This window comes from Canis aureus, chromosome 17 (assembly GCF_053574225.1).
Source record: "Canis aureus isolate CA01 chromosome 17, VMU_Caureus_v.1.0, whole genome shotgun sequence".
Lineage (NCBI taxonomy): Eukaryota > Metazoa > Chordata > Mammalia > Carnivora > Canidae > Canis > Canis aureus.
The window spans coordinates 29,520,814-29,548,348 of record NC_135627.1 but is presented as its reverse complement, the minus strand read 5'-3'; the positions used below and the strand labels follow the sequence as shown (position 1 = coordinate 29,548,348).

The following is a 27,535-nucleotide window of genomic DNA, read 5'->3' as shown; positions in this document are numbered from 1 at the left end:
AACAAAATTATGACACAAAGATAGTTTTAAAAGAAAAAGGACAAAGAGAATCTGATTCTATAAAGATAAACTCTTGTTCCTGGAGGATGGAAACTGGATTACCTTTAGAACCTCTGAGAAAAATATTTCAGGGAAGACCAAAGGGATACAAGAGAACTTAGGAATAGTAAAAGAGAGAGAGAGAGAAAGAGAGACTTTTCAACATTGTTGCAAACAGTAGGCTTGATAATTTTCCCCATTTGATTACCTAATCAGTAAATGAGGAAGTACATGACATATTTTACAAGAAAATCTGAGGCTTTTGAGTGCAAATCTGAAAAGTGCTATAGTAATTCCTTATAAATGTTACTCTTACAAAATGTTTTTTTAAAAATCTAGCTGTTCAGCATTCTCTGGAGTTAACTGTCCTTTATTCTTCTAATGCTTTAGCTGTATTTCACCAATGTCAAATAAAAGTTTACTTTTCTTAGTGCTAATGCACTAAACATACCAAATAACCGGTAACGTTTTCTCTCTTTATAAACCTCAAGGGTATCAAGGTTACAAGTGGTAGAATTCAAATAAATTTGTAATATTTTATCAAAGGGAACCTCACTTTCATGGTGATACACATGCCCTGAGATGTTTTTCCCAGGTAAAAATATTTATCTACAGCTGTATGTGTAAAGACAAAATAACAGTGTGAGACGGCATTTAACTAAATTATACAAGCTACTGATTTTTTTCTTAATTGAGTGTTTACATGTTTTTATTGTTAGCCTAAACACTTATATGCAGTTTGTGCGCAGTAAATATCAGTGATTTATTTGGGAAGGTGTCTGAATCTGCACGATCTTGCCAGTCTGCTTGCTTACTAAATCCAGACAGGATCAAGAAATTAGAAACTTTTCCTCTTTGAAAGGCACTATTTACAAAATGATGACATAAGCCCCAGACTGGGAAAAAGTATTTGCAAAACATATATTGGATGAAGGACTGACATCCAAAACAAATAAAAACTCTCAAGGCTTAATAAGAAAAAGACATACAGCTAAACTATTTTCGATGGAAAAAAATTTGGACAAACAGCTTGCCAGAGATTCACAGATGGTAACTAAACACTTGAAAAAGAGACTCAACATCATTAAGTCATTAGAGAAATACAAATTAAAATGACAGTTAGATATCACTACAAGCCAACCAGAATGGCAAAAATCTTTTAACCGACAATACCAGGCACTGGTGAGGATGCAGAGCAAATGGAACCCGTGTCTATGGTCGCTGGAACATAAAACATTCCAACCACTTTGGAAAATAGTCTGGTGATCATTACGTTAAAAATGCATTTGCCATTTGGCCTATCCATCCTATATCTAGGTATCTGCCCACAAGAAATGTAAAGATACCTCTGCACAAAGACGTGTGAGGCTTTTACAGTAGCCTCATTCCTAATCGTTAAAAACTGGAAACAACCCCAATGTCCACAAATTAATGAGTGGATGTGTAGATTGTGATACCACCACACAATGGAGTATTACTCAGAAAATGAGAAAGAACAAGCTCATCATACATGCAACATGTGGATGGATCTTAAAAGCGATAGGCCAAGTAAAAGAAGTCAGGCAGAAGAAAGCTACATGAGTCAGTCTGTCTGATGTTCTGAAAAAGGCAAAATTCTGAGGACAGAAGCCAGATCAGGTAGCCGTTGCAGGCTGGGAGGGAGAGAGAGGAAAGGCCGTCATGGCACACGGAAGAGGCTGTGAGATGATGGGAAGATTCTCTAAATCGTGACAGAGGTTATCTGACTGTTCACTTTTCTCTTTTACTTAAGGAATGGTGCATTTTAAAGGGGTAATCTCCACCTCATGAGAATTATACCTCAATAGACCTTTCACTAAAAGGACACGTGTGTGCATGTGTGTACATCTTTACGCACACATGCATAAAATGATGGCTAAGAAGCTTTTGAATGCTTTGGATGATGAGCACCGAGAGGACGGGTGGGGTAAACGTGCCATTCTTGCATTCCTTTTCACCAGTTGACTAGATGCTCTTAGAGCATTTTAAGAAGAACCATCACTACCCCCAAAGACCACGGACCAGCACTGCCCCACCTCCACTCCCAGTCAAATAACCAACCTTTTCACATTTTATTCGGCTCGGCTTTGGGGGGCTTTTTAAATCCCCCTTTCAGTGTTAAAATTGTCAAGCTGGTGGCCCAACTACCCCATCTATCCTAAGATGTTTCACATGCCCTTTTATAGGATCTTAAACTTAACCTGAGTCATTTTCTAAAGAACGATAATGGAAGCGTTATGGGCAGACTGCAATGCACAAGTGCATAGTAAAGCTTTTACTTAAATGGAACCTACCCACGAAAGTAAGAACCCCGATATCACTGCAGCAGGGCCATGGTAGTGATGGCAGTGGAAAAAAATATTATCAGGAGGATTCATTTCCACCTACTTTAGACCTTTTGCTGTAATTCCTCATATAAAAATCTCTTTCTTTCCTTGACCATTAATACTGATAATTATATCTGTATTTCTTAAGAATATTATGAGTTGCCATTTCTGCATAGTAGCAGATTGAATTTATTCACCTTACGGATATATTATTATCACAGATAATAACTGCGGCATGATAATTATCATTAATTATTCATTTGGATTAAGAGGCAAATAGGCTTGTATTCAAGGGTCTTCCAGAGCACCGTTCATTGTTCGCGTGCCCTGTGTGCCCGTGTGACTAATTCCTACTCTTTTCTGAGCCACTGTTGACATCTGACGGGTCCCATATGTATTTATTTGAAAATATAATAAAAGGAATAAGTGCACCATTTCAGGATGGAGTCACTAAAATAGACATATGGTTTCTTCTTTGCCCTTTAAGCGAGGGTGTGCAATTGCCTGTTAAAACCAGGCTGCCGTGAGCATCGCTTAGGTAGATGTGTATGTATTTCCTTTCTTTGCATCCTTGCTTCGGACAATTTCAGCTCATATAAGCCTGTGTATTTACATAATAGCTTTTTGCAAAAATAATAATGTGGTGAATCATATAGTTTATCCTTCATTGAACAAAATGTTTTAGCAGGGCTGTTTGGGCTTGCATTTGAAGCTGACTGAAGTTTAATATGCAAAAAGAGCCTCTGCAGAGTCTAGGAAACCTGTAGAGAAATCAGAAGGAGAGGGAAGATGGAGAAAGAAGGGATGATACAGCTCATAAATGTGACTGCTTTTTGGTGGTTAGCTAACATGCACCAAAATTGAGACATGTATATATCCACAGAGTTTCTTTTGTTTCTTCTCTTGGTCTTCGTCCTGATTTTTTCTGTGACCTGTCATTCATATTTATACGTTTAAAGTACGTATCAAATGCTGGTTTGAAGACTATGCCAGTAGAGCTAATATTAACATAGGATGCGGTTCTTGAGTGTCCTTGACGTAGTTAGAACTGCCTTTTGAAATGACAGTGGAGTTTTTTTCTTTGTCTCCACTGGTGATGCAAGAAAGGGGCTAATCTACTGTGCTGAATGCTGCTTTTGAAAGAGACTTGTGCTTCTGTTTGTCAAAGTACTTGCATGCCGCCATTCATTTTCTCTTTGTGACATTCCTCGGGGGTGCTGTAGGGCAGCTAGCATGATTCCTAGTTACAGATTAGGAAACTGAGGAACCAATTAAGATTAAGTGGTGTCTAATCAGGGGCACACTATAAAGAGATGACATCAGGAATCCACGTTTCCAGACTCTTAACTCCTCTTTCTATGCCCCTCTGAGCACTACTCTGAGTCATCTTACATGGATGATGATGAAACCGGGAAGAACTTTGAAAACTCTGCCGGCTGAAACAGCTGCAAATTTCAGAGCAGGAAGAGACTCCCCGAGTGGCAACTGTGAGGCTCCGCAGCTTCTGCCAGTGTAGACAACGGGGCCCCTCCTATTTTTCAACCAATAAATTCAAGTGTGGCCACTCAAGTCTGACAAAGGGACGATGGTCAGAGACAACCTCATGAGCAAAATACTCATGCTGTTGTAATGTAGGCTGTATTCTTCAATAGAAATCTTGTTTTTTAATCTCACACTTTAAGTACTCAAAAACATTTGCTATGTGCCAATAACTGCATTAAGGGAATTTCATACGCTATCTGCCCAAGCAGCTTTCCATCACTAAAGAGTTGTTTGGGGGAAGAAGTCTCCATCTACGAGAGATTTTTTTTTTTTTTGACAATTAACAAAATAGGAGAAAGCCTGTGAAACACCTCTTCTTAGGGGTTTGGACTCTAAATTCCCTCTCCATCTACTCATCCTATAAGTATCTATTGACTACCCACTATGATATCAAGCTCTCTTCTAGGTGCCAGTGACAGAACTCTGAATAACACAAAGCCACTATGCCTCATCCATTCAGGCTACTATAACACAATGCCACAAGCCAAGGCCTTATAAATAATGGAAATTTATTGCTTATAGTTCTATAAGCCGGAAAGTCCAAGATCAAGGCACTGGCAGGTTTGGTGTCTGGTAAGAATCCATGTTCTGGTTCACTGCCAGCTGTCATCTCACTGTGTCCTCACATACTACAGGAGATGAGGGGGCTTTCTAGAGTCCCTTTTATAAGGGCACTAATCTCATTCTTGGCAGCTCCACCCTCATGACCTAATCATCTCCCAAAGGTCTCACCCCAAATACCATCCTACTGGGGTTTGGGTTTCAACATGTGAATTCTGAGGAACACAAGCATTCGTCTATAATAAATACCCTGCCCTTGGACATTTTAATGGGGGAGACAGATGATACCCAAATATTTCATATTTCGTGGTAGTGACAAGTGGCACACAGAAGAAGAATGTAGAGTGAGGCAGTAAAATGGACAGGTGTTAATTGGGGGCAATGCAAGATGGGGCAGAGAGAAGGCACAACAGAGGGATGTGAAATGTGAAATGAGCAAAGATGTTATCACGAGTAGACTCTGGGGTCATCCCAGGTAGAAGGCCAGCAAATGCAAAGAGACTCATATGAGCGAGGGTTTTCAAAAGAAGATTCAGAACCCACAAAGCATCCTGCACCAGATAAAAATGTTCTTGCCGGCGATATTTAATTTGTTGTCAGCCTCTTTAATTTCCCTCTGAACATTTTTCTCTCTTGCTCTGAATATGATTCTCTTCTGGCTGAGTCTCTTTGATCTGATTGTTTATGTATTTCTTTTTGGCCATGTTATGTTGACATTTCTGTCAACTCCCTGAAATCAGATTCTAAAAATGGAATATTCTTCTAATAGTCATGATCACTTGAATATAAAATAACCTGGCACATGAGAAAACAGAGCAGTGAATTACAGCTGCTTTACAATTGAATTCCGATAAGTTATGATGGATTGGAGGAAGAGGCCAAATTACATGAATTGTCTCTCCTGATGCTTTCCCTTTTTCTGAAAGGAATACTGACTTTAAATCAATCATATCTATTTTAAAAAGAATAGCTAAGAGCTAGCATGTCTTGAAAGCTCACATTGTGCAAGACGCTCCACTGAGCACTGCACGTGTTACTTCTAATCCGCACATAATCCTATACAGTAGGACTCATTACCCCCATTTTCAGATGAGGTAGTTGAAGCTCAAGCAGAATCACTTTTCCAAGGTTGTCCAGCCAAATTTCCATTGTCCCAAAGCTGTGCTCTTAAGCACCATCTCCTCTTTACCGTTGAGAGATAACATGTGTTTTAAGCACGGGGGTGACATCAATTTCTGTTTCAAATAGAGAATTCTGACAGCAATGCAAAGGGTGTATTGGAAAGGGATGAGCCTGAGTTATGACAAGGGGAAGATCATTTCAGCTCAGGAGGGAGAGAGAGAATGAGCTTAACCTATCAGCCTCATCAATAGTGATTACAGTAACAATCCACCAGCCTCTGCAGGACACCTATGGACTCTCTTATCCAAACTCAGGTGAATATGGGTAGAAATGCCTCTTCAAATAAGCTACAGAATAATAACTTCACTGTGTTTTATGTAATCCTCCTATAGCAGAAGAACACTGCCCTCTATTGCTTTGTGTCTCTTGGTTCTCACTGGCCCAAATTGTACCAGGAAAGGAGGTGTTATCAGTCAATGGGCACATCAGTTTAAGAAGCTGAAATGTCCCCCCGAGATGACCAATAGAAGGTCCCCATCTAAACTGTCAGCTCACCACAGGCACTCAGGAATCTCACCCGGTTCTCCTGAAGCAAATACAGGCTTTTACTCCCTGCCCTGACAGGAGTGATAAAGAGTCTCTGATATGTTTGCACAATTGCACAATTTTCAAACTTTATTGAAAATGTTAGTAACTGTAATTCAGTTCCCTAATCTAAATCGCCATACAGCATACATTGAATATACTTGTTTTGCCTAGCTCTTGAAAAAATGGAATAATTATGAATATAAATGGCTTCTGCTTCCTTCATGTAAAAAAGACATTATATACATATAAGTCAAATAGAATATAAGAGAGAAATAGATGCAGGGTAATAATGATAAGAAACCATAATATCCGCGTGGAGGTGGATGCAAAATTGCCACTCATTACTCGAATGGGGAGAAAGTTAGTAGGCAATTAGCAACAGCAAATGCCAAGTGGAAGGATAATTTGTAAGACAACAATAAACATAGTCTATACCAATGAGACAGAAAGAAAGAGGAAGCAGAAGTGCCAATAAAACAAGCAGAGCAGCCATGGGAAGGACTGCATTAGCACCGTGAGAAAATAAAACAAATCTTCTCCATTCCCCATCATAACTCCCAGCATTTTCAGTTTTCGGCTTGTTCCGGACTAGCAGTGGCAATAGCCAAGCTTAGAAAATTATAGTAATAATAAGCCACGTTGTGTGAAAAAGCTTGCTTTCTCCCAACTAAACATCACCAGGACCTATTCACAGAGCAAGGCAAGCTCTTCTGGAAAAGAGGGAGCTATAGAAACAGAAAACAATGATCGGTCCTTGAAAATCAAAGAACAAATAATTATATAATCAGTGAAGAAGGACCTGGGGGGTGCATAAATCAGTTGGCTCAGCTACATCCACACACTCAGGAAATAATTACAGTGAAGAATTTTTAAAATTAAGGAACAGTGATTGGAAGGATAATCTTTGAACATCTAATATATCAACTGAATCTCAGTGTTTACCTGACCCAAAGCATTCCAGACCAAATAAAATATGTCTTAGTTTCAATGAACTTTATAATTTTCCTCCTTAATCTATTCATTATGCAGAGAAGCCTTTTATGCACGTGTAGATATAATTATGTCTGTGTATCAAATATATGATGAAGGAAGTCTGTAAGTAATAATACGTATAAACATTCCTTGAGCAATTTAAGTAATTTAAGAAATGCTTAAGTGTATACTTTGCTACTCACTTCATATACATTATCTCATTTAATCCTTAAGCTCTATAAGGTAGGTCCTATTATTTCATATCTTACATAAGAGGAAACTGCACCTAAAATTTTACTTTATTGCTCAAAGTGAAGCTAGATTTTAAACTCAGATCTATCAGGTTGCTAAATGTGAATGCATAACAGTAGAGAGGGACAATATAAATGACAGCTAGAAGAGCATTCTGGAACCCAGTGTCAGATGGACAAACTAGAATCCTGGCTCTGTTTAGGGCCTGATCCTATTTAAAGTCATTCAACAGCTTAGTTCACTTACTCCTTACAATAGCCCTGTAAGGGAAGAATGATGGTGATGAATATGATGAAGATGATGATGGTGATGGTGATGGTGATGGTGGTGGTAGTGATGGTGGTGCTGATGGTGGTGCTGATGGGTGGTGATGATGATAGTGATGATGATTAGGAGGATGGTGATGGTGAAGATAATAATGATATCAATTTTATAGACTAGGAAAAATGAGAGGTTAAGTAACCTGCTCAGAGTCAGCTGGCTAAATAAGAAGCTAAGTTAATCTTGACCAGAAAGCCTGTGATTTTACCCATTCTACTAAAACCCTGGAACCTTCTTTCCCCATCAGCAGTCACATCTCCACTGTATTAGCTTTCTAATGCTGTGTAACAAAATTAGCTGTCTAAAATGCACATGGTTCCCCCTCACACTTGCCCTGTGTTGGGAGTTTGAGTGCAGCCAAACACTTAGGGTCCTCCACTCAGGATGTCAGCAGGCTGCCATCTGGGTTTCAGCTGAGCCACATTCCTTTCTGGAGCACAGGGTCCTCTTCCAAGCCCATGTGGATTGCTGGCAGAACACAGTTCCTTGTGGTTGCGGGACTAAGGATCCTACTTTCTTGCTGGTTGTCAGCCAAGCACCTCTCTCAGCTTCCAGAGATCCCCACAATTTTTCCCCAGATGGCCCACTCACCAACCCTCTTAAAACATAGCAGCTACTGCTCTAAAGCCAGAAGGCAAATCTCCTTGATGCCTGGTCTTTTTAATAGTGTTTGGCTGATAAGGCCAGCCCACCCAGGAGGGTTTCCTTTTGAGTTAACTTAAACTCAGTTGGCTAGGAGACCTTACTTACATATGCAAATTCCCTCCATCTTTACCATACAATGTGGTATAATCGTGGAACTAATATCCTATCACCTTTGCCATATTTTATAGATAGAAGTAAATGTAAATTCATTGAAGGGGGAACATTACACAAAGCACAAAAGGGATCTTCTTGGGGTTACGCCTACCACAGTAGCTTTTACATTACTTTCTTTAGGAGTTATTTGCTGTTCCCTGCAGCTGAATTACTCTCTAACTCCCAAGGGCTTCCTGGTACTTTCCTATCATAGAATTCCTCCCACAGAGCTGTGATGGTTTATTCCCCACTAATGTCAAGCCCTTCCAGCCAGAAGTGTGTATCTTACTCACCATGGTATTTGCAGCATCCTTCTCAATGCCTGACCCCTGTCTGCATGTGATAAACAGAAACCATTGTTATTCAAGCAGCATTTCTTCAGATATATTAGTGCCTACCAAAAAATAAGATTTAAAGTTCATATTATCTTTTGGATTTTTATTCAGTTCTCATATTCAGCCAGTATTTTCACAGACATATATAATAATTCAAAAGTGTACATTACACTAATAAGTGTAACCAACATATGATATTCTTCACATCATCACTAACGGCAGATTTCTGAGCCATTTATTTTCTGACTATTTTCTAGTAGAAATATTCTCATATTAACAATATGAATGATGCATTGTTAAAAAAAGAAATCTTCCAAGTAAATGCTTTAGCGTTATATAAATGGATAAAAAAAATAGATTTACCTAATTGAAGGCTGGAAAAAGTCCTCAAATTCAGGGTTAAAATGAGAAAAGTGCAAACCATGGAAAGATTATATTACCACAGTGTTGTAAAATACCTACAGGCAAGGAAGTCTATGAGGAAAACAAAATAGAATATTTTGTAACAAAGTAGAGGACAGAGTTGTGGTGGTAGAAAATAGATCCCTAAGAGAAGAATGTTTTAAAGTCTCAAGCCATGATTCCACCACGGCTTCCTCTAGACAAGCAATTCAACCCTACAGGGGAAACTATGAACTGACATTTAGCATTCACTTAAAAACCCACAGTGCTATGTCTTTGCATTCATGTTTACTTAAATCCCACAATATTGCCCTTAAAAATATATCTGAAATTCATCTTAGCTTTTTCACAAGCAGAGACACAGAATCATTTGACTATTTTTTCGGTTTCTAGCTAAAACTCCCTAAAGTTTGACTATTTTATTTTAGTCTTCATGCATGTAAGGAACCACCATGTGGACAATATTGTAAGAGTCATTCCCTCTGTTTCTGCATGGGTCTGTCACTGGGATAATCACAAAAACGTGCCCACTCTATAATTATTTAAGACTGAAAAAGACATGTTCAGGATTTGGAAGACATTCAAACTATTGCCTACAGCAATCTTTTTTAAAAAGTTCTAAGGAGACTCCATAGCCAGTTTATTGCCCCATTAAATAAAAGCATATCTTTTCCCCGACATGACTTCAGGATTCCCTCTTAGTGACCTAGCTACAAAATTCCCAAAGAGAAAGCTTGTAAATCATGCATGAAAATAAATGTAAGTCCAAACACTCTGGGCTACTCAGAGGGGAGACAGGAGTAAAGGATGCAGAAGAAGTCTGTTGGGTCCTTTAAAAAGTCAGACAATAAATAAATGAAAATAAGAAACGGGGCCTATAATATCGGAGTTTATTTCTTATTTTGCATCCTAGCTTTGTTTGCAGGCAGAGCCAGAGTAAGCTCTCTACCCAGCCATTTGTGTTCTGTTGAGTGAGAGAAAGGAAGACGCTCAAGGGCCAACAAAGCTTTTGCGGGCAGAAGAGAAATTGGCAGTATAATGATATCTCAGATCTATATTTGTCAGCCTATTACAGTAAACGCTGCTTTCTACTGTCTATTAATAGTTGGCACTTCTGCAAATCTCTAGTTCAAAGATAGCCAATGTCCATAATGATGACCTGAGGGCTGCAAGAGCCCGGACAGCTTCCAGCCCCGTCAAAAGAGGTCACAGGCCCTTTGTGCCCTGAGCTCCAACCTTTCCAGACCGGTTCCTGCTCTTCCGCCTACGTATCCTGGGAGCAAGCTCTCTGTCTTTCTTACTATCCATTCTAGCCACCCAGAAGTCCTTCCCCTGTTAGCATAGCACTAGTGGGGGGCTCCATCAACACTTGCTGAATTAATGAATGGAAACCAATTCTATAGAAATCTTCATCCACTTAAGCTTATTGTACTTCTCAGGCTATAATGGAAGACACTTTTCTATCACATGTATTAATGGCAAATTTCTTCTGAACGCTCGAGGGCTTCACCCTTTCCTGCCTAACCTGTACTAGTATGTCATTGTACTCAGTCCAAAGGCCTCTCATTATTTATTTCATACATCTCTCCTTTATACTTTCATTGTCTCCAGCTGCACCTGGTATGTAGGAGGTGTTCAATAAACAGATGCTGGACAAATGAATCAATTAAGGGAGTGAATAAACTTCCTCTACCACAATGTCTTTCCTGGATTGTTATGAAAGATCCTTCACTAGATCTACTACCTTTACATACTTTATTCTAAATTGTATTAGTCATTATTTCCCAGACATGCCAGATTTTTCCCCCTTCCTAAGTATCCTCTTTTTTGAGTCCATTCTTTTTATTCTCTAAGGTCTAGTTCAAATCTCCCTTTCTCCAGGAAGCCTTCCCGATTCCCTCAAGCTATAGTCTCTTCCCTACTCCAAACTCTGCTACTGTTGAGACTGATCCTCTACTCCATTAATTCTCCTTACAAAGAAATCTTAACATTATTTGTAAGGAGTAAAATTTCATTTTAGGAATTCCTAAAACATAAAAACTTGCTTTATGTTTCAGATGAAAATGAATTTAGATTTAATTAGAGAAATCTGGGATATTTGGGATAATGCTGCTTATTTTCTAATAAAAGCAGATAATAAGAAAATTAATATATTAGCTTTACCCAAAAGTCTGATATTTACTCTCAGCATTATATAATCAACTTCATTTGATCTTTTTAAAGTAAGAAAACAGTTACAGTTGTAAAAATTTGGGGGCATGTAATAATTGGCTAGATTTTAATTTTTTAAAATAGATAGCTTTCCCAAAATGCTAAATAGGTAAAAAGCTTAAGCTTTGGATTTTTAAACAAATATCACAGTATCTCATTTTTAAAAAGTGCACAATCGATTCAATTAGTGAATGTTTCTTTCTTACAAGGTTTGTAAATGGCATGCGCAACAAGAGTTGTTTTTTCCCCCCAAGATAACCCAGTTAGGCTTGACAGCTTGTTTACAATAGTACCCTGAAGACACATTTTACGGTGCTCAACTATATAAATATACATTTGAGATACACACTGTGGCTCATAACATTTGTTAAACATCTGAAACACGAAGTCAATCCAGTTAGTGTGTTCTTCGTACCTCTTTAAATAGTATGAAGGAAATGAGTCTCTAGACCTTACAAGTGCATCCACATACTCCTACTTCAACTGACATATACCACTGTGAAAGTCAGAAAATAATTCAAAGACTTCAGTAAAGAGAAACAGATGGGGGAACCAAAGACACATTATGAAAATACATGGCAAGCAGAGACAGGACACCAGTTATAAGAAGTAGGAGGGGCACAGGGAAGAAGTCCTCTGCTAAGTCATACTCGTAGACCTTGAAAGCCAAAATTGCCACCATTAAGAATTCATTCCTTTGGATCAAAACATTCCAGAGGAATGCTCTGTTAAAATATGAACATTACCTGGACTATTAGTACAGATTGCCTATTAGTATCATAGGCTCACAATCAAGAGTATCTCTGAAAATGAAGAATGGGTTTGACGGAAGACTTATAACAGTAGTGAAAGAATAGAATGTTCATGGCTCTGCTCCCATCAATTTCTTAAGAACCCCAGCTCTCCCCAGATTCCTTTGAAGCAGACCTGGGAATTCCCAAAAGGGATTTCAACTACTTTCCAGGAACCCTTCCTCCTGGTTACCAAGGTCCACCCATCACTTTGGTCATCTTGTAACTGCAGGTAACCAAAGGAACAACTATGCCAGAAAGCCCCCAAGGGCTCTGTGATGAAGATCTCTGTCATCTAAAGATGCCTGTTTTGCTTCCAGAGCCTTCAATGCTGTGACTGCTGATGCCTAATGTTGCAGGATTTCATGTCTTTCCTAGAAAGCCATCTTTCCTCTCAGCAAAACTCTAGCCAACCAATTCTTCTTATAACTTGAGCCTTAATATGTCCGCATTTTACAATTCTGCTCACTATTTTATTAGAACTCCTGCATCCCAGTACTCTGGTGGAATCATTTGATTTTCATAGATGACACTATGGTCAAAATACAAGAAATTTCGATAAGCTCACATGGGTTTGGGGAATTAAACCTATTGAAATTTTTATTAATTCTCCAAGCATTAACTTGCTATCTCTTCTCATGTTTAGTCTTGAACCAATTCTCAGCAATATTTATTTTCTTTTTTTTTTTCCCATTTTAAAACCATTCTCCTTGATGAAGAAAATAGCAACAAATTGAATAAAGAATAGGTTGACTCTGGAGTGCCTGGGCCTGGGTGGCTCAGTTGGTTAAGCATCTGACTCTTGGTTTCAGCTCAGGTCATGATCTCAGGTTTAAAGCAGTAGCATGGAGCCCAGCCTACACATTGGGCTCTATCCTCAGCAGGGAGTCAGTATACTTCTCTTCCTTTCTTTCTGCCCCTCCTCCCATTTGCAAGCTCTCTCTCTTTCTCATAAATAAATAAATCTTTGAAAAAAAAAAAGAATAGTTTGGCTCTTTCTTTGATACCTGTTAACACCATTATATTTTTGAACTGCAGACACATCCACAATTTTCCTAGCCATTTTTGGTGATCTTGAACATGAAAAAAAACTTGTATTGATCCACAACCATTCTGATTTAAATCTTAAAGGTTTGTGGCTATCTTCCAAACTCTTTCTTGATCATGAGCTCTTTCTGGCTTATTTGGTATATTAAAAAATCTGAGCTCAAGAAGGAGTGAATTTTGTAGCTATTTTAGGTGCTTTAACTTTCCATCTCATTTCCTTCACACTTGGGTTAGTCTCATTTGCATAGTCCAAATTATATGTTTGTTCAAACTTCTCATTCCCTTTGAAATCACATTCTCTTAAAGAGTCTGTCCATAGGGTTTCTCCAGTTTGGGGGACTTTTTTCCATGGGAGACAAAATGGTATAAGTAAAAGAACACAGACTATAGAATCTGAAAATCTGTGCCTATATTCTAGTCTGATTAGTTCAGAAGACATAATCCATAAATATTCATTAAGTGAATGAATGAATGAATGAATGGTGATCTCCAACAAGTTAGTCTCATTGAGCCTTAGTTTTCTCACTGTAAAATGATGACACAAATGTCTATTTCAGAGTACCATTATCAGAAGTAAATAAGCTATAATATGTGTGGAAGAATTTCTAATGATAGCATCCTCCTTTTAACTTTGCACAAGTTCTGGTTCACTCTGGGATTTAGGCATGCTCATGGGGCTGACTGTCCTGATGTCCATGTAGAGCTGGTTGGCTCTCTTAAATTTTTTAACCTTTTATTTTTATTAGATTTCCATAAGCATATACTTTAAAGATTCACCCAAGTCTGCAAATTTGCTTAATAATCAGCTCTTGTTAGCCCCTTCCCCCACAACCCCACCCCTTCTTCAGAGGTAACCACTTCTAATATCTACCTATAGCTGATTCTATTGGTATTTACCTCCATATTCTAAATAACATGCTTATGTTGCTTCTACTTGACTTTTCCAGCTCTGGACATTATTTATTGCCTCCAAACATAGAAAATTAGGACCTTACACTCTTTCCTTCCTAGTCTCCACCATAAGCAGATGTCACTTCTCATGCCCCACTCTTTCAGTATAAGTTATTTTAAATATTTAATTATATTGACATTCAGCATAGATATTATTTTGACTCTGAGCCATTTAAGGCTAAGCCACGGGATAAATGGTAATTACCTTTACATTCCTGAACAGTTTTAATTGTTTCTGGCAATTAAAACTATCTTGTATTCTTAGTTTTCTATGTTCTTGGAACAGATTTCAAACTTCACATGTCCCAAATGAACACTCTTGACATCTACTCTCCCTGCCAAAATGATCCGTCTCCCAATCTTAACATCTCCATCAAAGGCCCTCACTCTAATTGCTGAAGTTACTCTTACTCTTCCTTTTCCTTCACCCCTCACATTTAATCTGTAAGCAGGATACATAAAAATATATCTGGAATCTATCCTCCCATCTCCACTGCAACTGACCTGTTGAAGCCCTTTCTTGCTTCCCTTAGACTTTGTCATAGAGCTCTATCACTGGTATTCCCCCTTTGACTTTTGTCCCCACCCAGGGTGATCATCATACAGCCAAGGGTCCTTCAAAAAATGCAAATTGGACCCTACCGAGTTCACTAGGTGAAGTCCTCAGTGACTTCCTGTTGTATTCTAAGTGAAACCCATAGAAGGCTCACTCTGCTTCAGTCACACTGGACTTTTGTCAGTTCCCTGGAACACACAAATCCCCATTCTAGGTGCTGGGTTGTTAGCCGTTCCTTCTGCTTAAGATGCTCGGCCCAAATTCTCTTTCACCCTACAGTCACTCCTCAAGGCCCTGCCTACTCTATATAAAGCAGGTTCCACCCAAAACTATCTCATCAATCTGCTTATTTCCTTCATGACACCAGTCACAGCTTACTTAATTAAATTAATAATTGCAATTATTTTATTTGTTTATTTTAGTTCCTCACAACGAAAACTCTATGGAAAACAGGGGCCTTGTCCCTTTTGATCATCATTGTGTTCCCAGCACCCAGTATAATGCATGATATTTGAAAGAGGCCCATTGATTCTTTTTTTTTTAAGACTTATTTATTTATTTACTTGAGAGAGAGAGAGTGGCCACAAAGGGTGGAGAGAGAGGGAGAGGGAGAGGGAAACTCAAGCAAAGGCCACACTGAGCTTAGAACCTGAGGTGGGCTCGATCTCATCACCCTGAGATCACAACCTGAGCTGAAATCAAGAGTTGGATGCTTGATCAACTGAGCCACCCAGGTGCCCCAGGAGGGGCCCAACTGATTCTTAAAAACTAAATGTTGGAATGTAAGGAATGACTACATATCAGGTGTTTTTATTTTAGAAGGACAAGGAACAAACTGCTTATGGTTCCCATGTAGATGTGATGACAACTGCGGTGCTACAATTAGCCAGAGTCAGAACTGGGGCTGAGGAGGAGACTGATGGACTGATGAGTGTGATGTGAGGATTGATAGTAGTCAGTACCTTTGACAGTGACCTGCAAGAAGAGCAGATGACACTGCTCTTCAGGGCTGCATGTGATGTGGCACAGGACCAGGTGGCATCACTGGAGTTCTGGAAGACAAAGAGAACTTGGGATAATCTCAGGCAGCTGGAGTAGCACTGGGGTGGGAGCTGGAAAGATGCTGTTTGAACTGAAAAGGGCAGACAGACCTTTTCAGGGCTAGAGTCCAGGGAGCCATGTAACTGCAAACAGGAAGGGGAAATGCTCACTTACCTACCAGTGGTTTTCTGAAGTGTGGCCATTGTTGTTCAGAGCGGTTGTACAACCCTATTCACTTACTATTCTGCCTCCTGTGACCAAGGCCAGTTCCTGCCCCTAAGAAATCCACAGCCTTACTTTTAGCTGCAGGGGTTGGGGCACAGGCTCCAGGCACAGGTGGTTGGCAGTAGCACACTACCCTGTGGCCCCGTGCACCCAGGATGGCCTGCGGTGTCCCCTCCTGGGTGCCGTATTTCAGGGAATGTATTGTCCGCCTGTAGGAATTTTAGAGGGGAGACAACTTGAATGTCAAGAATTTTCAAAGTTAGAACTACAAATAAAGAATGGTGAAGGGACCTAGAGCTGTTTAACCCAGGGAGATAAATTAGTTGAAGGTGCCAAGAGGCTCGTCACGCACCTGGAAAGTGCTATGTAACCGCTATGAGTCAGCCCAGGGCTGTGCGCAGCGCTAGCACTCGCACGAGTGGAAGCTGCGGAAGGGAGAGGCCACCCCAAGGCGAGGTGCACTCTGACAAAGATCCACTACTTCCCGACTGCTGGAGAGTAGCATGAGTACCCTAGCAAGGTGGTGAACCCCTATTACTGGACTCTGCAAGCATATCCAGCCTGGCCATCCGTAGTTCACAGAAAGGTCATGTGCACAGTGGGAGGTTGGTGTTTCTAAGGTGTCCTCTGACCCTAAACATGGTGATGCTAAGCCAGGGGAAAGCCCACAGAGGCCTAGCGGGGCGGGATAAGCCTCTATTCAAAGACAGTTAGAGAGAGCATAAGTGAAACCACTTTTCTGTTTGTTCTAAGATTTACTTCTGTGCATTTATTCTCTATGGAAACCGTGGAGTTGGCGCGTACAACGTTCTTCATAAAGCTTTCCTATTATCATTGATCAGGCTACCTGGCTGGTGGTCATAAATGAGTAAACAGATATAAATTCCCAAATAAGCAGACGCTCAGTTCTGTTTTTATATACACTAAATGCTTTGGGTTGTTTTGTTTTGTTTTGTTTTGGTTGCATCCTGTGATAGCAGAGGAAGTTTTAGATGATTAGATAATACAAACAATTAAATTGGGACCCTTTTCCTAATGAAAGGAAATTATGGATGTGTATTTTTCTGGTAGCCTTCAGTACTTCTCACTACCAACTTCCTCCACTCTCTACTCAACACACACACACACACACATATACACACATGCTAGGACATACACACACACATCCACGCTCACACATGACTTCTCTTGTAGGAGTCAATGGAGTCTGGCGGAAGTGCATTCACTGATATCTTCATCCTAGCACTCACACTAAACTTGCCCTGATAAAAATGTTTTTATTAATAACCTAAAAATTTAATGAGAGCCCTGTCTTTAAAAAAATATCCACTGCTCTTAAAAAGAGCCTAAATTTATAATGAGCCTTTGGGAAATTTCTGAAGTTCTTACACACGTATTAATTCCCATTAATTAACTTAAAGGCTGAAATGCAAATAAAAACAGTTTCCGTCTTTAGAAAGGGCAGGGCTCAGAGTGGGAGAAGAATCCCTGACTCAGGATAATTTCGATGCTCCAGTGAGCTACTGCCTTCTCCTTCATTCTGGCTTCCTGCTAAGACCAACACTGAGCTACAGTCAGACTTGGTGGAAGCTCCCCAAGAAGCTGGGGCTCTCTCTCCATAGTAGCATGTCAGGAGCCACATGCGGTAATGGAAAGACCATACACAGGCTAAGTTCAAATCCCAGCTATATCTTATGTGGCCTTATACCAGTTATTTACTACAACACAAAAGTAAAGAGGTATGCCACCAAAGCAAAATAAATCAGCAGTTAACGATTGTGGTGCAGGCATTTTCCTGATTTCATATCCTGTTAACATTAGAAATTTCTAAGGGATTCCCCCAGCTTCACTTAGGAATTGGCAAAAATGATATTATCCCCATTTGCAACAGAAGAAAAATGCAGGTGGAAAGTTAAAGGATTTCTCCCAAAATGTCAAGTTCTGAGATGCATGGAATAATATTTCACAGAAAAAAAAAGACCCAGCTATTATGCCTATGATGCAAAGATAATATGAATGGCTCCCTAGACCTAGGATAATTTGAAACAGAGCTGCAGTGGTGATCTTGCTTAGCAACACCCCCCTCCCCAAACGCACAGCCACACGAGCATTACTCCAACACTACATGAGGACAAATGGCCAAGCCAGAGTTTGAACCTGGCATTTGAGAACTGATGCTTGAGCTGCTAAACCTTTTCTCCAGCATAATGGCCTCATAGAAGGAGGATGCTGGCATCAGCTGGCCGCTGAACATTGCAGCTCTCTGATTGTCCTACAGGAAGCTCTGCCACACGAGGGGAAGTAATTATGCACCCAAGGAAGGCAGAGAATGTACTCTGTACGCTTTCAGCATGGGAAGGGATTACAAGCAATAGCACTGTGTTAGAACAAGTCTCTGGGAAGCCGCTCTCTCACGATGGGAGGGCCCCGACACAGCCCGGCAGGTTGCAGCCGAGAGGCAGAGGGCTTTTGCTGCTCCGCATTAGAGTCCAGGGAAAAGCAGACAGGAAAGAGGGAAGAGGAAGAAGAGGCGACTGCATATTGGTTTTTTTAAAATGGAAAGTAGCTACAAGTTAAAAGGTTGCTTCAGAAACACCAGGGAGAAGAGAAACATATACCAGCTTAATTAATAGAATTCAGATGAAAGAAGGGTAAAGCAATTAAATATTCATTATAGATCCCATATAACCATGATGGAAAACAAACTCAATTGAAAGATGCATCAGAGAAACAAAAACCTTAAAAATTAAAAATTTGGAGGAAACAAGAAAAATCCAGCAAGTTGTTCAAAATGAAATGTCAGTGTGCATAGGTGACAAGTGTTCCAGGGGCTGTCCACATATTTGAATGATGTGCAAGTGGCAGAGCAGAAATTTGTGAAGTAGACAATATGGGTCCTGGCAGTACATGAAAACTGGACAAGAGGCTATTTCTGTGTTCAATTCAATTCGACTTACTCCTTGATGAACTGAATGCAGAAAATTCTAGAATAGAGAAGAAAACAAAACAGGGCTGGGGAATAAAATAATGATGACAGTAGCAATTATAAAAATAGCTAACATTTTGTAAAATGTTCTCAGGTGCCTGACAGCATGCCAGGCATTTTAAAAGTTATTATCTTATTTATCCCTCATAACACAATATAAGAAATAGGTTCCATTAATATCCCATTTTATGGGTGAGGATAGGGAAGATTCAGGTGGATGAACTTGTTCAAGGTCACAAAATAATTAAGTGGCAGGAACAGTATTGTAATCTCATATCTATCAGACTTTAGTGTTTGAGCTAATAAAATTTATATAAAATTTCAGTTGTTGTATATACCCCATGGGTCTTAAGCTTCTCCTCAAGAGCTCTTGAGTATATGTATATTTAAAATCATGACTTCCTTTTTCTTTTTCTTTCCAAAAACCATCATCTAAAAATAATAGGTAAACTCCAAACTGTAAACTTATCATCATGCTTACAGAGGACAAGGAGGTGGGGGCACCTAAAAGATGGGCCGGGAAACTGAGTTATGAATTTATATATTAAAAGATCGAGAAAGTTTTTCTTTGATTTGCATTTTTATATGAGCTAATTGATGCTTTGGAAAACTCTGAGTATTTCAAAGAGCCAGGCTTTTTAAGTCCAGGCAAAGCCTCTCATGTTTCTTTCCAGATTGCACAGCCCCATCTCTCCAGCTCTCTCAAGACATTAATATGTAATCTCTCCACCAAGCGAAGGATCAGGTCATATAGTGAGTCACGGCACCTAGTAACACAAGTACTTATTGGATGAAAAAGATTGATCACCCTCCTCCCACCTTCCCCATAGCTGCACTTTGGGACTTGCTATTTCAACAAATCAAAGAAAAGTATTTGCAAATCTTGTGGTGCTCTCTGTGTGCATTCGATTCAGAGAAGAAACACTCTCCCCTCCCATGATAATCATCAATAATCTCAAACCGCAAAAAACAGAATCCAAAGCAGATGGACACCCACAAAGAAAAGAAGAATGCTTCAGCCCTCACAGTTTCGACCACTCTGTCAAAGAGACCTAGTGGGAATCTAGAGCTACCATTTCAGTGTGGTCCCGGATACACTCTAGCCATCTCTCTTCCCCTGGAGTGGGGAGAAGGGGAGGAGGGTGGGCAGAGAGAAGAGTTACCCTACCCTGTCCAGGAAAGACCTGGGAGCCTTAATACTGTTGTCCAACCATGGGGTGTTCACGACATTAAAAATGAGTCAGGAGCGTGGAATCTAATTTGTATATTCAAAAATTCCAATAGCTATTTAATCATCTCACATTATGACCTCTGTGCTAATCGTTATGCACAAGCACCTCTCACACCCTTTCCAACAGAGGTCCTAAGTCACCATCAGCCTTCATGGATCCAGTACCTTCACCCCAACTTGGCCACTTCTGCAGAGAATCCTGCTTATTGAGCAAAATTCTCCCAGGGCAAGTGTATTAACTATGTGCAGGAATTAGCACTTCCACAGATTGAAAGAAATAAGCTCATGATTGGATGATGACAGTGTGTTCAACTTCGATCGACCAAGGAAGTCCATGCTTCTAGTCAGAGCATTTGACCCTGGGAGCAGAGGTCACGCCTTTTCTGGGAATCCCTTCCATCATACACCCCTTGGGAGCCCCCTGTTCCCTGGAGAGCCCCACCTCTCACCCTTCTGGGGCCCCCAGAGGTAGTTTTCCATAAATACCCGTGGAGAAAAGAACTATCCAATTTCACCATCAGTTGCTCCCCAAAAGACTCCACTTTTATCTGTCTACACTTTCTCCAGGAGCCAAAAATAAATGGTTTATTTAAAAAAAATTAAGCACTGAAATATATTCAAGCCTTCTTCCTTCTAGTTCTGCACATGACTTTCCTTTGCAATTGCTTACCATTTGCTTCACTATCTTCAGAAGCATCCATAAAACAACCACCACAAGAATCCTACAAAATGAAATAGCTATCATAGGGGAAATTTTTTTCCCTGAGAGTTCAGAAATTCTAAGTCCAGCCTCTTGATGTTCCACCCACTGTGTTGAGCAGTTCATCATGACCCCTTTTTTTCTTATTATATATAGTTTTAATACCCCAAGAAATAAAAGTGCTGAACTCTATCTGATATTTTACTGAACTCCTGAACTATTCTGAGCTAAGTATGACAGATGCCCTAATGCTTGAGCTAGGGAAGTTGTTCTTTTAGTTCACGCACGGAACATTCCCATTAAAAACCAGAGACCTCGCTTCTAACCCTGGCAGTGCCTTCTCCACATGATTAATTATTTTTATGTGCACCATCGTCCATTAGGGAAGTGTCACCGTGCCTCAGGACTAAGATGCCTTTACATGGATTATTTTGCCCACTATGTTTTCCTCTCTGTCTTCATGCAGCAAAATAAAGAATTATACTTCCTACACTTTTATTTCAGACATTCTATAAAGTTATTAGGAGTTTTACATTTTAAACGGTGATTCTATTCAGTACTATTCTCTTGAAGGATTCTGTTAGTGTCACTGAGCTTTAAAAATAGAAAATTAAAATAGAAAAATGCAATCAGTAAAATCTGGGACAGCCATTTGGAAACAATTTAGAAAGGAAATAAGTCACATCAAGTCTTTTTGTCATTTGAGGATTACTATGACTTTTCTGTTTATATAAATAGCATCATCTGCTTTATCACAGGCCGTTAAACTCTACTTTTTAGAACTTTTGTCTCTTCATTCCAAAGCTTTTATTGTCACTTCAGAAATACATTGTTCAGTTGAATCCCAGGAGAAGAAGACAATTGGTGATCTCTTTATATGAAAGTAAAAATTTTCTGTATCTTTAGTAGGATATTTACAAAGAGCTGAGCATTTTTAGTAGGGGAATATTAATAAGTTTGTAACTGAGCTAGTAAACAAACTCACTTCAATGTCTAATATAGTTCTCATTGTGGAAGGCAAAAACTGCATCTCTATCCAGCAAGTAAATATACAAAAATACCTCTTTTTTTTTTTTAACTTTTATCTTGCTCCTTGAAATTCCATTATGGTGATGACTCTCGCTCAATAATTTGATTTTCCAGCCACAACTGTATACAAGGCATAAAGTGTACAAACATTTGTATCATCTTCTGTCTATTTTGGTCACTATCTCTAGTTTCTTTTAAAGGTACTTAAAACTCTTGATTTGGGTTTTTTGTTTGTTTTGTTTTTTGTTTTGTTTTGTTTTGTTTTTGATTCTTAAAGATTTTGAAGTTCTTAGATTAATTGTGGCTTCTACTTGCTTATGATTGTCTTGAAGAAAGAGGAAAATAAGGAAGAGAAAATGGAGAAGACCAGCACATTACTATGATTATTGTTATTGCTATTTATTAAGAAGTGATTATGTGTTAGGCATAGGCTAGGTGCTTACATAAATCACGGCTAATGCTCCCATCAACACTGGCACTTCTCTCACTTTGCATTTAAGGACATAAGGACTCAGGAAAGGTGACTGGCATATCTGAAGCCACACAGCTGCCAAGTGGCAGAAATGAAATGGCCCCTCCTCTCCACTTTCTGGCTCAAGCCCACAGGGTTTGAGTGGCTCTCACACCAGCCATCAGTCAGTCATTCCCAGCTTTATGGTTAGCCTCTCAATCCCACATCCAGAAAAGGCATCAGCCACCCAACTCTGCAAAAAGTTAATATTAGAGTTTAATTAGTCTGACTTATAGCTTTCATAGGGATCAAATTTCAAATATCCTGAGTACAGAGCTAAGGGGAGGCAGGAGAACTTATCCCAAAGGCCTATAGAGCAGAAAGTGCAGGAAACATGGTCACTGAATTCTTGCACATTCTTACCTGGGCGGGGGGGGGGGGGGGGGGGGCACTCCCACCTCCACAACGCTGGTGGTGGCAAAGAGCCCCCAGGGGCTGGTTTGGTAAAAGGTGGGTGGACAAGATTAAGGATAACAAAAATTAACATCTGCACAATTCTTGTTAATAATTAGCATGGCTTGGGATACCTGACAGCTTGGTCTGTTAAGTGTCTGATTCTTGGTTTCAGCTCAGGTCATGGTCTCTGGGTCTTGAGATCTGCTTCCTACTTCCATGTTAAGTGGGCAGGATTCTCTCCCTCTCCTTCCTTCTGCTCACATGTGTGCTCTCTCTAGCTCTCTCTCTCCCCCTCTCAGATAAATAATAAATAAAATCTTTTAAAAAATAAACTCTCCACCTTATATATTTCCTCTCTAATTCTGTGCCCATGATCACATGTAAAAACATATTTATTGTACACATTAAGAAATATAATTAAATGGGATCCCTGGGTGGCGCAGCGGTTTGGCGCCTGCCTTTGGCCCAGGGCGCGATCCTGGAGACCCGGGATCGAATCCCACATCGGGCTCCCTGTGCATGGAGCCTGCTTCTCCCTCTGCCTGCGTCTCTGCCTCTCTCTCTCTCTGTGACTATCATAAATAAATAAAAAAAAAAAATTTTTTTTAAAAAAAGAAATATAATTAAAATTTAAATGCTTTATCCCTAATCCAGTAACTCTTCCCAGTCCCAAATGAATATTTTTATTATCTTTCCATTCAGCTCAAACAATTTGTGTGTTCTGAAGGTTAACACTGCATTAAGTTTTATGGAAAATGAAGAGAAATGAAAGACACACTGGACATACAGTAAGGATACAAGGAATACCCAGCTTATTTGACCTAAAATGTGATGAAGAATAAATAAGACAGAAAAAACTTAGACCAAGATTAAAACACATCCAACATAAGGAAGCTCTAGCTCACAAATGCTTGACAGTAGTGTTCACAAACTTCTCGTCAATGTAACTCAGAAATTTTCACGATTTCATCCATTTGGTCCCTACCACACCCATCAAAATGTAGACTTCAGCTTCTAAAAAAATAAGATAAGTTATTGTCTGGAGCTTGGAACAAATGAGAAAAATGAAAGGAGATGGAGATATTTCAAGTGTCTAATATGATTGAATTTATTTGTACAGCACTTTATACCTCAACCTGACCCTGAAAACACACGTCAATTACTGTTATCCACATGCCCAAATGAGAACACGAAGATTAAGAAAACAGCAATTTGCCCAGAGTCAGAATCCAGGGACAGAGGAAGGAAGATTTCTAACTCAGGCCATCTGACTCAAAATCTCATATACATAATGCCCAACCTTCAGAAAGTATTGTTTTGCTATCTTAAGGGCATCAAGGGTAAAGGGAATTAATTTGGATGTTACTGTATATTTGAAATTGCCATCTAAGCCTATCACCTTATTATACTACTTCCATCATATCCTGAAAATATGCTTTTTACAAAGCACTTTTATTTTTAAGACCCCAAGCTTAAACTATCTCTCATTGATGAATATAATCTTTCAAAATAAAGTGTTTTTAGATCCACTTGACTCTGACAGTTTGTGGAAGTTAATGGAGGATTTTAAGCAGGAATATTTCATGATTCCTGAAAGTAAAAGACCATGTTAAAAACAAAAAGAGCAGCTCAAAAGGACTGGGGGTTCAAGTTGTGCATTCAGGATGACTATTGATGGAGTTGGAGAAGTACGCTGTAGTGATGCTGTGGAAAGCCTTATTAGCAGTCCTTTTTTGTTTTTAAGATTTATTTATCTTAATAAATAAATGGGGGGAGGGGCAGAGGGCGAGAAAGGAACAGACTCCCCACTGAGCAGGGAGCCTGACAAGGGGCTTAATCCCAGGACCTTGAGATCATGACCTGAGCCAAAATCAAGAATTGCTGCTTAACCAACTGAGCCACCAAGGTGCCCCAACCTTATTTGCAGTTTTAAGGAGTTCCACATTTATCCTAGAGGCTAAGGAAAAAAGGAAAGAAAAGAAAGAAGAAAGAAGAAGAAAGAAGAAAGAAAGAAAAAGAAAGAAAGAAAGAAAGAAAGAAAGAAAGAAAGAAAGAAAGAAAGAAAGAAAGAAAAAGAAAAAAGGAAAGGAAAAAGATTTTAAATATTTTAAATCCTAAATAAGGGAGTGGCATGCTTAGATTTAATTTTTGAAAGGAAAACTCTGATGGTATAGAGGATAGATTGATGGGGACAATCTTTGCGAACAGAGAAACTGATCAGAAAGCTGGGGACCAGTCGTAAAATGATTCAAATGTAGGCCGCTGGCTGCATAATGGAAAGGAGAGAATGGTTTGAGAAGATATTTAGGAGAAGAATTATTTTTAATGGTTTGGAGTTGTGAGCTGAGAGGGCAGAAGCAATAAAAAATAATTACTGTGTTACAGAAAGGACCAGGTCTGAGAGGGAAGGCGTTGCATTCAGTATGTGATGCTTGAGTTGCTTGCAGAATGTACAGCTGTACGGGTGGGTGTCTCGGAGGCCTTTGAAAGTAAGAATCCAGAGCTCACAGTGAATGTATGTTCAATAACTGGTGTGGTACACTTTGCTCTGAAAAAAATCCCAGATGCTCGTAGGCCTTTGAAAAAAAGGAACTGATTCTTTCTTTCATCACCCTGTGTTCACATCACACATTCTATTCCAAATAGTTTCTCTCTCCACATATTAGAGGAGTACTGGTATAATCACAACCTCCTCATGAACACTATATACTAGCAGTGGCCAGAAAACTATAACCATCTTTGTAATTTAAATACGCTGTTTATAAGAGGAATATTTCAATCCTTTATGTGTAAATAATTCTATTTATTTAAAAAATCTGTTTCTGAGCATTTATAATGTGCCAGGCACTATGTTTGGTGCTAGGACTATAAGAGTAAATAAAAATTAACACAAATCAAGCTCAAAGAACTTTCCAGTTAGTGGGAAGAGACAGACTTCACTCAAATAACCCAACAGATGACATCAGGTACCCTAAGAAGAGAAATATAGTTCACAGTTCTAGGAGTACGTAGAAGAGAAGCTGTCCTGGACAAGCCTCTCCCAGGAAAGTGACATTTGAATCAAATTTGGAAGGATGAACAGAAGATGGTTGAAGAACAGCATAGAAGCAAGCCCTGCAAGCAAGAGAGAATACGATGCATTTGCGGAGCCCAGTGAGGCTGTGGCAGGGCACAGGGAGGCAGAGGAGGGGAATGTTGCAAGAAGGTGCTGGAGATGTGAACAGGGCTTATAGGCCCCATGAAAAAGTTTAGTCTTCAGGGCGCATGGGTGGCTCAGTTGGTTAAGCATCTTCCTTTGACTCAGGTCATAATCCCAGGGTCCTAGGATGAAGCCCCACATCAGGCTCCCTGCTCAGTGGGGAGACTGCTTCTGCCCCTCTCCACTGTTCATGTGTTCTCTTTCTTTCTCTCTCTCTGTGCTCTCTCTCTCTAGTGAATAATACAAAAAAAAGTTTAGTCTTCAAACCAAGAACAATGGGAAGCCACTGGGTCTTGAGCAGCTAGTTGACATGACCTGATTTTCATTTTCGGAAATCCATTTTGCATACCATGTAAAGGACAGATTGGCTCCCTTCTTGCCATGGTTAAAATGTGATCCTATGCTGCTCTTTGCCCAAATTGATTTTCTCATCTCTTCATTTTAGCAGAATGCTTATAACCAGGCTCAGGCCAAGCTAGGGCAGACTTGGAAACAATTCATGTTTGTCCATATAAGATGCATGCTGCCATTCCCCTGGTACTGGGGACAACAGAGTGAGAGTTCTTCAAGTGACAATGATGGAAGAGTTTACCATTTACAAATCCATGCCTAGTGGAGAGTGTGCAATGAGAAAAATGAGTTCACTTGGGGTATGCTTCTCTGACTGCCACTTTCTAGGTATAAAACCATGGGAAAATGATTTAAAATCTTCCCACTGCAGGCACCTCATTTTTTGAATGCAGAACAATGGGCAGGCCCCCTTCTGTGCTCCTGATTCTATTTAACAAATAATGAAGAAAGAGCACTTCTTTTTTTTTTTAATTTTATTTATTTATTCATGAGAAACACAGAGAGAGGCAGAGACATAGGCAGAGGAAGAAGCAGCCTCCCTGTGGGGAGCCAGATGCAGGACTCGATCCCAGGATCATGCCCTGAGTCAGAGGCAGACACTCAACCACTGAGCTACCCAGGTGCCCCCAAGAAAGAGCACTTCTTAAGTCAAACCACGATCTGCATCCATGGGCAAAGAGAAGTATGTTGATACGATTGAAATTTTCATGTCTCTGGATCCTGCATTTGAACATGTGAACATAGGGATTCTAAAATTTAATCTACCTGCCTTTTTCAGATCTGTCCTATAAAACTGCACTCTTTATATGCAGAAATAAGCATATGCCCATACTTGCTTCTTCTATTTATGATCTAGCATTAAATATCCTGAAATTTGTCTTTGGCTTCTTACAAAGCCTGAAATAGATGCACTGTCTCCTTTCCATGTAAACCAGGTTTGCCGATGATTAACAGACAGAATTGGGGTTGGAACTTTTTTTCATGATCTCAAGTCCATAAGGAATATGTAGCTAATTTAAGCTTCATTGTATTA

At 39.6% G+C, this 27,535-nt stretch overlaps 1 long non-coding RNA gene across 7 annotated transcripts in view; it reads right to left on the bottom strand.

Moving 5' to 3' along the window:
• The window catches only part of LOC144287871 (uncharacterized), a 97,299-nt gene that overhangs the window by 58,620 nt on the left and 11,144 nt on the right, over positions 1-27,535 (bottom strand). For all 7 annotated transcript variants that reach the window (XR_013355673.1, XR_013355674.1, XR_013355675.1 and 4 more), the window contains exons 2-3: positions 15,796-15,885; positions 8,834-8,934 (exon numbers count right to left, since the gene is read on the bottom strand). This is a non-coding gene — a long non-coding RNA (uncharacterized LOC144287871). The remainder of the gene's footprint in view (positions 1-8,833; positions 8,935-15,795; positions 15,886-27,535) is intronic.